This window comes from Prionailurus bengalensis, chromosome B2 (assembly GCF_016509475.1).
Source record: "Prionailurus bengalensis isolate Pbe53 chromosome B2, Fcat_Pben_1.1_paternal_pri, whole genome shotgun sequence".
Classification (NCBI taxonomy): Eukaryota; Metazoa; Chordata; class Mammalia; order Carnivora; family Felidae; genus Prionailurus; species Prionailurus bengalensis.
In genome coordinates, this window is record NC_057349.1 from 114,854,014 (window position 1) to 114,867,804 (window position 13,791).

Consider the following 13,791-nt stretch of genomic DNA (forward strand, 5'->3'; position numbering starts at 1 on the left):
ACACAGAATAAGAGAAAATATTTGCAAATCATATATCTAACAAGGCACTTATATTCAGCCTATTTAAAGAATTCTTAGAAGTCAACAATAAAAGACAGCACAATTATAAACTGGGAGAAATTTAAATAGACAGGTCTCCAATGAAGACATACCAATAGCCAATAAGCACATGAAAAATGCTCAAATTTTTTGGTCATTAGAAACCTAAAAATCAAAACCACAATGAGATACCACTTCACATCCAGTCATGTGAATTCAAAACGAATTGCTAAAATAAAAAAGCCGGATAATTTCTAGTGTTTGCCAAAGATGTGAAGAAATTTTAGCCTTTGCACATTGTTGGAGGGATCGTTTTACAATGATGAAGCCACTTTGGAAAAATATCGGGCAGCTCCACAGAATGTTAAACAGATATACCTATGACCCAGAAACTCCACTCCTAGGTATCTATTCAAGAGACATGAAGCACATATTTTCATGAAATCTTGTTTCTGAATGTTCTTAGCAACATTATTCGTAATAACCCCCAAATAGAAACAACCCAAAAGTCTATCAACTAATAAATGGAAAAAAGATATATCCATATAATGAAATATTATTTGGCAATAAAAGAAGTGAAGTACTGACGTGTGCTACAATGTGAATGAACTTTGAAAACATTATGCAAAGTAAAAAAAAAAAAAAGCTAGTTACAAAAAGCCACATAGCATATAACTCCATGTATATGAAAACTCCAGAATAGCCAAATCTATGAAGACAGAAAATAGATTAGAGTTGCTGAGGCATGTATGTTTGTGTGTGTTGGGGGTGAGGTGTAGACTAACTGCTATTAGCCTATGATTTCTTTTGGGGATGATGAAAATGTTCTAAAATTAGATAGTAGTTATGGTGGTACAACTCTGTTAATAAACTAAAAACCATTGAACTTTACATTTTACAATAATGAATTGTCTGGCATATGAATTACATCTCAATAAAGCTATTATAAAAAAGAAATCATTTGAGGAAGACTGCTTGTTCTGGCCAAGATGAAATAGCCCAATTCTTTCCAGGTCTTTCTTCTTTAAAAACCGTGGACATAATACTATAAATAAATATCTGAAGTCTCTGAAAACTGGGATGAAGACAGAAAAGTGACCAGTTACTGGGACTTGAGACACAATACAAGGTTGAGTTCCCTGGATTTTCTTTCTGCCTTCCATACATCCCAGACAGGACACTGGGGAAGCCTGCAACCTGAACCATCAATCGCCATGAACAAAAATAACTGCAAGAAAAGACTATTTACCCTGGTCAAAGAACCAGGGGGGGAAAAAAAAAAACACCAGAAAACCTTTTTGACAATACCTGCTGCACTCAAGCAAAAAATCAACATTCAATACTCTGTCCACCTCACCCACAGCACACACTCCATGGTTTTGGCAGCGATGAGTGGGGAGCCAATTCTACCTCCTACTCAATGGGTACAGATGGCAATGATCTGCTAGTCCTGCCACAGTAGTGTTATTGGGGTCCAGCTGAGAGGAGGCCTCCATCCTAACCTGGCATCAGTGAAGTAGAATGAAGAGGAGCCAGCTGGGCTGGTCTTTACTCTGTATTCCGACTCACCCTGTGGTCATCAGGACCCAGTGGGAGCCGAGCCTCCACCCTCACCTGACATCAAGGTAGACCAAGGTGGTATAAGGTGGGCTGGATGTCACTCTGGTTTCCTCAGTTCTGGTGCAGCAAGGAAATGCAAACTAGAACCACAATGAGATATCGTTGCATACCTATAAGACCACCTAAAATAAAAAACATTAATAATAAATATTGGTGAGAATATGGAGAAACTGGAATTCTCATACATTGCTGTTGGGAATATAAAATGGCACAGCCACTCTGGAAAATAGTCTTCCAGATTTTACAAAACTAAATATGCACTTACCATACGACCCCACCAATTGTACTCTTTTGAGGCATTTACCCCAGAGAAAACCTATGTTCACACAAAAACTTGTACATGAATGGGCAGGGTGGTTTATATAGTAAAATACTGGCAACTGGCACTTAAATGTCTTTAAGTGGCTGTGTGTCTTTAAGTGGCTGTGTGTATCCACACAATGGAATACCATTCAGCAATAACAAGTAATGAAATAATGATATATGCAACAAACTGAGTGGGTCTCAAAGACATGGTGTTTAGTGAAAAAAGTTAATTTCACAATGTTACATATTGATGATTCCATTCATATAACATACTGGAAATGACACAACTACAGAGATGAATAGTTTAGCAGTTGCTAGCACACAGGGACAGGTGTAGTGTGGGAGGTAGATACAAACACAAAGAGGTAACACAGGGAGTTCTTTGGTGATAACAGAAAAAAAAAATCTGAATTTTGACTGTGATGACAATTACACACATTTATACATGAAAAATGCATGCAGTTATACACACAAACACACACAAATGAATGCAGATTTTAAAGCAGTAATGTATCAATGTCAATGACTATGCTACAGCTTTATTATATAAGATGTCATCATCGAGGGCACTGGATAAAGCATGCGTGGCACTCATTCTATTTTCTCAACTTCCCATAAGTCTATTATTATTTCAAAATAAAAAATATAAAAAACTGTGTTTTCTACTTGCCAAAAAAATGAAAATAAGAAACATCTACATTTTTTTTGTTGGTGAATATTTTGTCAATTTTATGTAAGCCCAGAAAGCATAACATTTTTATGCACAATTATTGACTGAAAAATGTGATACCTCTGTGCTTGGGGAAAAAAGTAATGTTAATATTGCAGCTCCAATAAATTGGTCCGGACCTGCGACTAGAACAGAACGTGCTAAGGTTGCTCATGGCACTAGCTGCTAGATTGAAAAAGCTGAAAAGTGTGATTTCCCCATGTGTCCTCAGAGACCTGCACAGTCAATTGCAGGAATCAGTGTTTGGTTTTTAAACTTTAGATTATACCACCACACCCCACAACCGCAGCCCGGAAAGTCACTGATTCCAAAATGTAGTTTAAGGATTTGTAACCATTACTCTCATTATATGTTTTGTTTTACAAATGCTTGATTTCTTTTAGTTCTTCTTCCTGCCAATAGCAAATAAGTACCCCAAAGGTCTCTACTATGTGTGTGATGTTACCATTTTTTTCACTGATACATTTAAAGTGTAATAATTTTAAAATTTGATTTCCAACAAGAAATATATGACTTAATACAGGAAGTTTGGACCACAAGCTGGATATTGGGTAAAATAGGAAAGGTTATTTCAAATTTTTAGTACAGCCAGAAGTCAGCAGTCAGCCTTACCAGTGACATTGATGGTAAAAAAAGATCATAGACCACTAGTGAATGGGTAGTAGGTAGCTGTCAACTAAAAATAGTGGGATACCTTTAGAAGCATATTTAAAATATGAGCTGTGATATTGTAGCACTGCCAAAGGGTCTAATCCTTTATATCTTTCAGTGGATACAACCCTGGAATAATTGCAATAAGCCTTCATTGCTCTTTTAGGTAACATTAAAAATGAACTATTCAAACAACCAGAAAATGTTGCACCAATAAAGGAAACAACAATATTGGCTAGGTATGGAAAGCACAACTAAAAAGACAAAATTCCTTGATGATCAATTTAGAGTCTATTTAAAGAAAAAAGAAAAAACTTGCTAAAACTCCATGCTATAGTTATGGTCAAATCTGTTGGGGGCTTAAAAAGAGATGGAAAAGATGTCCTTACTGGCTGTTGCTCAATAGGTTTGTTTTCCTTTTGTTTTTGTTTTTAAAGGTTTTATTTTTTAAGTAATCTTTACCCAACATGGGGCTCAAACCCACAACCCCAAGATGAAGAGTCCAGACTCCACTGACTGAGCCAGGGCAGGTGCCCCAAAGTCTATTTAAATAAAAAAAAAAATCTTCATTAGACTCCATGCCATAGTTATGGTCAAATCTATTGGGAGCTTAAAAAGAGGTGAAAATGATACCCTTATTGACTGGTGCTCAATAGTTCTAACACTTCAGAAGGATATCTTAGAATGTGCTGGTTGAGAGATGAATGCTAACTTTGCTCTTTATCTTAAGTTGGAAAGATGGACACTAATAATCTAGCAATTTGATCAGCTATTGACTTTTTCCCCTAATTTTAAAAGGATACTTTATAGTATAATAGCCAGTACAAATAATTTTTAAAAGATATAGGATATTTACTTTTAATGAAGGTAAAAACACATATTGATAGATGCATGCAGAGAAAAAAAAAACTATGATGCCGACATTGGTAGCAAAGTCACCCTTTTGTATTTTGCATGAGTCATCAGCCCTGGACCGGCGCATCAATAATATCTCCTTTCAAAGAGTTTGTTTCTTGATTTTCCTTGTGTATTAATGGGTTGCAAAAAAAAAAAAATGCTGGCTTTTGTTGTAAATTTGCAGAAATAATTATTTAGATGCTTATATTTTTAGATAAATTTGTAAAGAAATGGGAAGTGAGTTTGAAAACTTGCTCTTTGACATATATATGTGCTGACTCAGGCAGAGAAAAATGCTGATTGAATTTTCAATTTAGTGAAATTATACTTTTCTTAATGGAGAATTAAAAACACTGTAACAGTGGCTAAAACATGGGTTAGAAGGCTGAATTACATTTTTGCCTAATGATAAACAATTCTCAGAGGTGGCTTGCTCAGCAAAAACACTTTAAAGGTAAATTGTTTGTAGATGGGAAATCACGAAAGTTGTCACTGGGTGTGACAAGACACAGCAGAATTAAAGTGTGAGAGCGATAGTGAGTTGATTTTATTGACAATGAAATTTTGGAAACTTAATTCAATTACATTGATAAAAGTTATTTTGTTTTTCCTTTGAAAAGGGTCTTCAGGATGTGTGGGTGACATCCATTACCCCATGGATAACCAGGGTTTGTTTGGCTCATCTGACTGGTTAGGCAGCTGTCCCCTTCCACCCTCAGCACTCCTGGGTGTCCCTCCCAAGGCAGCATGCTGGGTCAAAGAGGAGGAACTTCCATGATAGAGGAGGATGGGTCTTCCATAAATGGGATGGAAGTAGTTGTGCTCCCCTGTTGAAACCTTCCAGCAAGCTCTCAAGGTCCATTTGTAGGAGAATGTAGGGTAGTCAAACTTCCAAGACTCCAGACACATGCAAATGAGGCACTGCATGAAGCAGTCGGCTTTTCCCAGAAAAAATAAAAAGAAATAAAGAAAAAAAGAAAAGAAAAAAGAGGCCCTTCAACTATTCTTCCTCTAAGACAAGAAAAGAGACATCCTTACAATAAAGTTTGCAAAACAACGAAAAGGATTCTTCTTCTTTTTTTTTTTTTTTTTTGAGAGAGTGTGCACTCATGCACATGTGTGAGGTAAGGGGCAGAGCGAAAGGAAAGAGAATCCACCACCAGCACAGAACCCCCCCAGGGGGCTTGATCCCGCCACCATGAGATCATGAGTTAAGCCTAAAACCAGAGTTGGATCCTTAACCAACTGAGTAACCCAGGTGCCCTAAACTATTTTGATTTGTGTGTACATTTTTTAAATGTGTTCATGGTCTCAAAATACAATGACACTATGACAGGAAAAGAAGTTACTATACAATGTAAATTCAGATTGGCTCAATTTTATAAAATAAGTATATTACCAGCTGTGATTAAATAGGGAAGCAGAGAGGAAAACCTTTTTTGTTTTTCCTGATAGCAAACTATGAAGTGTTTAAAATTTGTATTAATGTAGTCAACAAATATTTACGAGCCTACTATTTGCTGACACTTTTCTAAGTGTTTGGCACAGTCAATGGAAAAAGCAGAAAAAGTCCCTGTTTAAGAGCTAAAAAATGGGGATAGGAGCCAAATGTGGACAAGTAGGGTGATCCAAAGTTCCCTTGTCTCTCAAACACAGCAGTTTTGAGGCCAGAAGACTTGGAATTCCAAGAATCCGGACTACAGAGTAATAGAAACATCTCCAGGGACCCACGAAGATGGGCAGGCCATAGGTGCATGATTGCGAACTGGGAGAGATAAAGCAGGCAGCATAGGTACTGAGGGAAGGAATTCCTTTCTGTGAGGAGACAAAAGGAAGAGAAAGAAAGGCTATGGAAGTGTAGGACTGTATTTGGACAAGAGAAAAACCTCTTTGGACCATGGACAGGGGAACAGAAAAAACAGAGAAAGACCAATTTTTAACTTGCAAACTATCCAGGGTTGTGGGACTTTGTCCGGACTGGGGCAGGCCATCCTGCATGTGTGCCTGGTGGGGAGGAGGGATAGCCCAAGCCTCCCTAGCGATCTGAGAGGCACAGTTGGAGAAAGTAATCCCCTCCCTTGAGTGCTGTGGGAAGAAGGTATATAGGCCCCTCCAAAGACTAAAGACCCTGCAGGTGCCTTCCAGCCAGAGGTGCTTTGTCAGCTGGCTAGGCAGAGTGGCACTATGCCAGAACCAGGGGGAACAGAGCAGGATCCTTTAAGACATCAGGGCTTGAATTCCAGCCAAGCACCTGGGAGGCACAGGAGATAGTGGAGCAGAATAGAACCAGCCTGCTTGTGCTTGCATTGCATTGTGAGGATGGCCTGAACAGAGTGGTTTGGGACACCCAGTCCAGGGAGGAGAGACTGCGGTGTCACCATGTTTCTTCCCATTGGCAACAAGGTGGGGCCTCAGGGAACAGGATAGCGGGCCCACAGTGGAGATGGACTCACCTACACCAAACCCCACCTCTCCAAGTCCGGAAACTGCGTCTCTACCAGAATGAGACTGACACTGACTGAACCAGACAGCACCTCCTCCAAACCACCGCAGCCACAGTTCCAAGGCACCATCAAATATCTGTCCAGTTGTTTTGCATTTTCTGATTTGATTCTTGGTCAATTCCTATTTTATGTAGACATATATATTTTTTCATTTTTCTTCCTCTTCTTTCTCTTATTTCTTCCCTTCTCTATTCTGGTTGTTGGTTTGTTTAAGCAGACATTTTATACCTATTCTTATTACATCTCTTCTGTAGCTCCTTCTTTATTTTCCTCTCTCTCTCTCTGGACTAAGCTGTATAGTTTATCTGATTCTCTGCCTGAACAATTTTTTTTTCTTTTCTTTTTCCCACCCCTGTCATTTCTCTTTTTGTATGGGATAAGGCTTCTTCCACTACCATCCTCTTTTTAAATTTTTTCCAGGGGCTCCTGGGTGGCTCAGTCGGTTAAGCGTCTGACTTCAGCTCAGGTCATGATCTCGCGGTCCGTGGGTTCGAGCCCCTCGTCGGGCTCTGTGCTGACAGCTCAGAGCCTGGAGCCTGTTTCAGATTCTGTGTCTCCCTCTTTCTCTGACCCTCCCCTGTTCATGCTCTCTCTCTCTGTCTCAAAAATAAATAAATGTTAAATAAATAAATAAATAAATAATAAATAAATAAATTTTTTCCAGGGTTACTGCAATGAACAAATTAAAGCACACTTGGTAGAAGATCGAAACCACCACTATGAGTAGGGAAATTAAAGAAACCAGAGTCAAAACAACAGAAAACACACAACACACTCCAAAAATACCTCCTGAAGGGACAGGCCTGGACAGAGTATAACCCCTTTCTTTTTAATATAGTAGCACTCACAGGTGCAAGACACATAACAAGCTATTGAAATACGTAAAGGACAGAGAACTACCCAAAATGATGAAACAGAAAAATTCTCCTCAAAAGTAATTCCAGGGAGAAATGACAGAGAATTGCTCAAAACAGATATAAACAATATACCTGATCAAGAATTTAGAATAATGGTCATAAGATTAATCACTGGGCTTGAAAAAAACATAGAAGACAGCAGAGAACCAATCTATTGCTGCAGAGATCAAGGAACTAAGAAATAATCATGACAAATTAAGAAATGTTATGAGATGCAAAATAAAATAGGTGCAGTGACAGAAAGAATGGAGGAAGCAGAGGGGAGAATAAGTGAAATAGAAGATAAAATTATGGAAAAAGATGAAGCCAAGAAAAAGAGAGATAAGAAAATACTAGACCGCGAGCAGAGAATTAGAGAAGTAAGTGATTCAATGAAATGTAATCATATCCAAATCATAGGAGTTCCAGAAGAGGAAGAAGAGAGAGAAAGGGACAGAGGTTTATTTAAACAAATGATAACTGAGAAGTTTCCTAATCTGGAAAAGGAAGTAGACATCCAAATTCAGGAGGTACAGAGAACGACCTTCAGATTCAACAAGAATAGGTCTTCACCATGGCATACCACACGGAAACTGGCAAAATATAAAGATAAAGAGAGAGTTCTGAAAGCAGCTAGGGACAAACGGATCTTAACCTACAAGTGTAGACACATAAGGGTAATAACAGACCTGTCCACTGAAATTTGGCAGTTCAGAAGGGAGTGACAGGAAATATTCAATGTGCTGAATAGGAATCCTTTATCCAACAAGGCTGCCATTCAGAATATAAGCAGAGATAAAAGCTTTCCCAGACAAAAACTGAAGGAGTTCATGACCATGAAACGAGCCCTGCAAGAGATTCTAAGGAGCACTTTGTGAGTTTTGTGAGTGTTCCACTGCAAAGACTACAAAGGACCAGAGACATCACCACAAGCATGAAACTTACAGATAACACAATGATACTAAATCCATATCTTTCAATCATAACTCTGAATGTAAATGGACTAAATGCCCCAATCAAAAGACACAGGATATCAGAATGGATAAAAAACCAAGATCCATCTATATGCTGTCTACAAGAGACTCATTTTAGACCTGAGGACACCTTCAGATTGAAAGTGAGGGGATGGAGAACCATCTATCATGCTACTGGAAGTCAAAAGGAAGCTGGATTAGTCATACTTATATCAGAAAAACTAGATTTTAAACTAACAGCTGTAATAAGAGATGAAAAAGGGCATTATATCATAATTACAGGGTCTATCCATCAAGAAGAGCTAACAATTATAAATGTTTATACCTCCAACTTGAAAGCACCCAAATATATAAATCAATTAATCACAAACATAAGCAATCTTATTGATAAGAATATGGTAATTGCAGGTGACTTTAATACTCCACTTACAACAATGGACAGATCATCTAAGCAGAAAATCAATTAAGAAACAATGGCCCTGAATGATACACTGGACCAGATGGACTTGACACATATATTCAGAACTTTTCATCCAAAAGCGGCAGAATACACATTCTACTTGAGTGCACATGGAACAATCTCCAAGATAGATCACATATTGGGTCACATAACAGCCCTCAATAAATATAAAAGAATTGAGATTATACCATGCTTATTTTCAGATCACAATGCTATGAAACCTGAAATCAACCACAAGAAAGCCTCCAAAAGCATGGAGGTTAAAGAACATTCTACTAAAGAATGAATGGCGTCATCAGGCAATTAAAGGAGAAATTTAAAAACCTATGGAAGCAAATGAAAATGAAAACAAGACAGTCCAAACCTTTTGGGATGCAGCAAAGGCAGTCCTGAGAGGAAAATACATTGCAATCCAGGCCTATCTCAAGAAACAAGAAAAAAACCCAAATACAAAACCTAAAGGAACTAGAAGCAGAACACCTAAAGGAACTAGAAGCAGAATAGCAAAGAAACCCCAAAGCTAGGAGAAGAAGAGAGATAATAAACATCAGAGCAGAAATAAACAATACAGAGTCCAAAAATCCCAGTATAACAGATCAATGAATCTAAGAGTTGGTTTTTTTTTAAAAAATTTTTTTTTTTTAACGTTTATTTATTTTTGGGACAGAGAGAGACAGAGCATGAACGGGGGAGGGGCAGAGAGAGAGGGAGACACAGAATCGGAAACAGGCTCCAGGCTCCAAGCCATCAGCCCAGAGCCCGACGCGGGGCTCGAACTCACAGACCGCGAGATCGTGACCTGGCTGAAGTCGGACGCTTAACCGACTGCGCCACCCAGGCGCCCCTAAGAGTTGGTTTTTTGAAGAATAAACAAAGTTGATAAATCCCTGGCCAGACTTCTCAAAAAGAAAAGAGAAGACCCAAATAGATAAAATCACAAATGAAAGAGAACAGATTACAACCAACACCACAGAACTACAAACAATTATCAGAGAGTACTATGAGAAATTATATGCCAACAAACTGGACAGCCTGGAGGAAATGGACAAATTTAGACACCCATACACTACCAAAGCTCAAATGGGAAGAAACAGAAAATTTGGATACAGCCATAACCAGTGAAGAAATTGAATCAGTTATCAAAAATCTCCCAACAAAAAAGAGTCCTGGGCCAAATTGCTTACCAGGAGAATTCTACCAGACATTTAAAGCAGAGTTAACACCTATCCTTCTCAAGCTGTTCCAAAAAATAGAAATGGAAGGAAAGCTTCCAGACTCATTCTATGAAGCCAGCATTACCTTGATTCCCAAACCAGAAGAGACCCCACAAAAAAAGGAGAATTACAGGCCAATATCTCTGATGAACATGGATGCAAATTTCTCAACAAGTTACTAGCAAATCAAATTCAACAGTATATTAAAAGAATTATTCACTATGATCAAGTGGGATTCATTCCTGGGCTGCAGGGTTGGTTTAATATTTGCAAACCAATCAATGTGATACATTACATTAATAGAAGAAAGGATAAGAACCATATGATCTTGTCAGTAGATGGAGAAAAAGCATTCGACAAAATACATCATCCTTTCTTAATAAAACCCACCAAGAAAGTCGGGATAGAAGGAACATAACATCATAAAAGCCAAATATGTAAATCTCACAGCTAATATCATCCTCAATGGGGAAAAACTGAGAGCTTTCCCCCCAAGATCAGGAACACGACAGGAGTGTCCACTTTCACCACTGTTGTTTAACATAGTGTTGGAAGTCCTAGCCTCGGCAGTCAGACAACAAAATGAAATAAAAGGCATCCAAATTATAAAAGAAGAAGTCAAACTTTCACATTTACAGATGACATAATACTCTGCATGTAAAATCCGAAAGACTCCACCAAAAGTCTGTTAGAACTGATACATGAATTCAGCAAAGTCACAGGATATAAAATCAATGTACAGAAACCAGGTGCATTTCTATACACCAATAATGATGCAACAGAGAGAGAAACCAAGAAATTGATCCTATTTACAATTGCACCAAGAATGATAAAATAACTAGGAATCAACCTAACCAAAAATGTAAAAGATCTGTATGCTGAAAACTATAGAAAACTTATGAAAGGAACTGAAGAAGACACAAAGAAATTGAAAAATATTCCATGCTCATGGATTGGAAGAATAAATGTTGTTAACCAAAGAAATCTACACATTCAATGCAATCCCAATAAAAACTGCACCGGCATTCTTCTCAGAGCTAGAACAAACAATCCTAAAATTTGTATGAAACCACAAAAGACACCAAATAGCCAAAGTAATGTTGAAAAAGAGAACCAAAGCAGGAGACATCATAATCCCGGACTTTAGCCTCTAGTACAAAACTGTAATCATCAAGACAGCATGGTATTGACACAAAATCAGACACACAGACCAATAGAATAAAATAGAGAACCCAGAATTGGGCCCACAAATGTATGGGCAACTAATCTTTGACAAAGCAGGAAAGAGTATCCAATGGAAAAAAGACAGTCACTTTAGCAAATGGTGTTAAGAGAACTGGACAGCAACATGCAGAAGAATGAAATTGGACCACTTTCTTACACCATACACAAAAATAAACTCAAAATGGATGAAGGACCTAAATGTGAGACAGAAAACCATCAATACCTTAGAGGAGAAAACAAGCATCAACCTCTTTGACAGCTGCAGCAACTTCTTACTCAACATGTCCCCAAAGGCAAGAGAAATAAAATAAAAGAAATAAAAGTGAACTATTGGGACCTCATCAAGATAAAAAGCTTCTGAATTGTAATAGAATCAATCAACAAAACTAAAAGGCAACTGACAGAATGGGAGAAGATATTTGCAAATGACATATTGGATAAAGGGTTAGTATCCAAACTATATAAAGAGCTTATCAAACTCAAACACCCAAGAAACAGAAACAAATAATGCAGTGAAGAAATGGGCAGAAGACATGAATAGACACTTTTCCAAAGAAGACATCCAGATGGCCAACAGACACATGAAAAGATACTCAACATCACTCATCATCAGGGAAACACAAATCAAAAACCACAATGAGAGACCACCTCACACTGGTTGGAGTGGCTAAAATTAACAAGTCAGGAAACAACAGATGCTGGTGAGAATGTGGAGAAGTGACAACCCACTTGCACTGTTGGTGGGAATGCAAACTGGTGCAGCCACTCTGGAAAATAGTGTGGAAGTTCCTCAAAAAATTAAAAATAGAATTACCCTATGACCCAGCAATATCACTACTAGCAATTTATCCAAAGGATACAGGAGTGCTGACTCACAGGGCACATGTACCCCAATGTTTATAGCAGTGCTATCAACAGTAGTCAAATTATGGAAAGAGCCTAAATGTCCATCAACTGATGAATGGATAAAGAAGATGTGGTTTATATATACAGTGGAATACTACTTGGCAATGAGAAGGAATGAAATCTTGCCATTTTCAACAACATGGTTGGAACTGGAGGGTATTATACTAAGTGAAATAAGTCAGTCAGAGAAAGACTGATGTATGTTTTCACTCATATGTGGAATTTAAGAAACTTAACAGAAGACCATGGGGGTAGGGAAGGGGAAAAAGTAGTTTCAAACAGAGAGGGAGGCAAAGCATAAGAGACTCTTAAGTACATACAACAAACTGAGGGTTGATTGGAAGCGTGGGGGAGAGGGGAAAATGGGTGATGGGCTTTGAGGAGGGCACTTGTTGGGTTGAGCACTGGGTGATGTATGTAAGCGATGAATCATGGGAATCTACTCCCAAAGCCAAGAACACACTGTATACACTGTATGTTAGCTAACTTGACAATACAGTATATTAAAAAAAGAAAAGAAAAGAGAAGCAAAAGGGTTGGAGGCTAAAAATAAATAAATAAGTAAAATTGATGAGAATGGAAAAAATAAGTAAATAAAAATAAAGTTATTAGAAAGTCAAGCAGCTAAAAAATAAAAATAAAAAAATAAGAGCTGAATAATGCTCAGGTTATAACCACTCCCCCCCCCCCCCCCCCCCGCGCTCATTTCAAGAATTGTAGAAACCATCCCAGACCTTTGGGTACCCATTTCCTTTCTCTGCTATTATAGCATTTTCTGAAACATTCAAGAAACACTGGTCTAGATGCTCTTTTACTTCCTTGAATACCTAGATAGTTAATTTGAGACTCTGACACTCCTTGAGTGTGAGTGGGAAAAGTGAGTTTCGGGTATTGGGGGACCTTGAAGGATATCTGTGTGGCACAGATCATTCTGGGGGAACCTACTGCTCCCATGACCAGAATAGAATCGGCCATGGCCAGGAATTTCATCTTTTCAGACCCGAGCCTTTTCCACTGGAAGGCAGTGGAACAATACTAAATATTCTTCTCTAGGGCTACCTTTTCTTTGGCTCCATGAAGCCCATGTCTTTTCCATTCAGACAGAGCTTAGAGTAGGTAATTTTTTTTTAATGTTTATTTATTTTTGACACACACACACACACACACACAGCACACAAGTAGGGGAGGGGCAGAGAGAGACACACACACACAGAATCCAAGGCAGGCTCCAGGCTCTGAGCTGTTAGCACAGAGCCTGACAACGGGCTCAAACCCACGAACTGTGAGATCATGACCTGAGCTGATGTCAGACTTTCAATCAACTGATCCACCCAGGCGCCCCTGGAGTAGTTAAGTTTTATCTTTAGTTT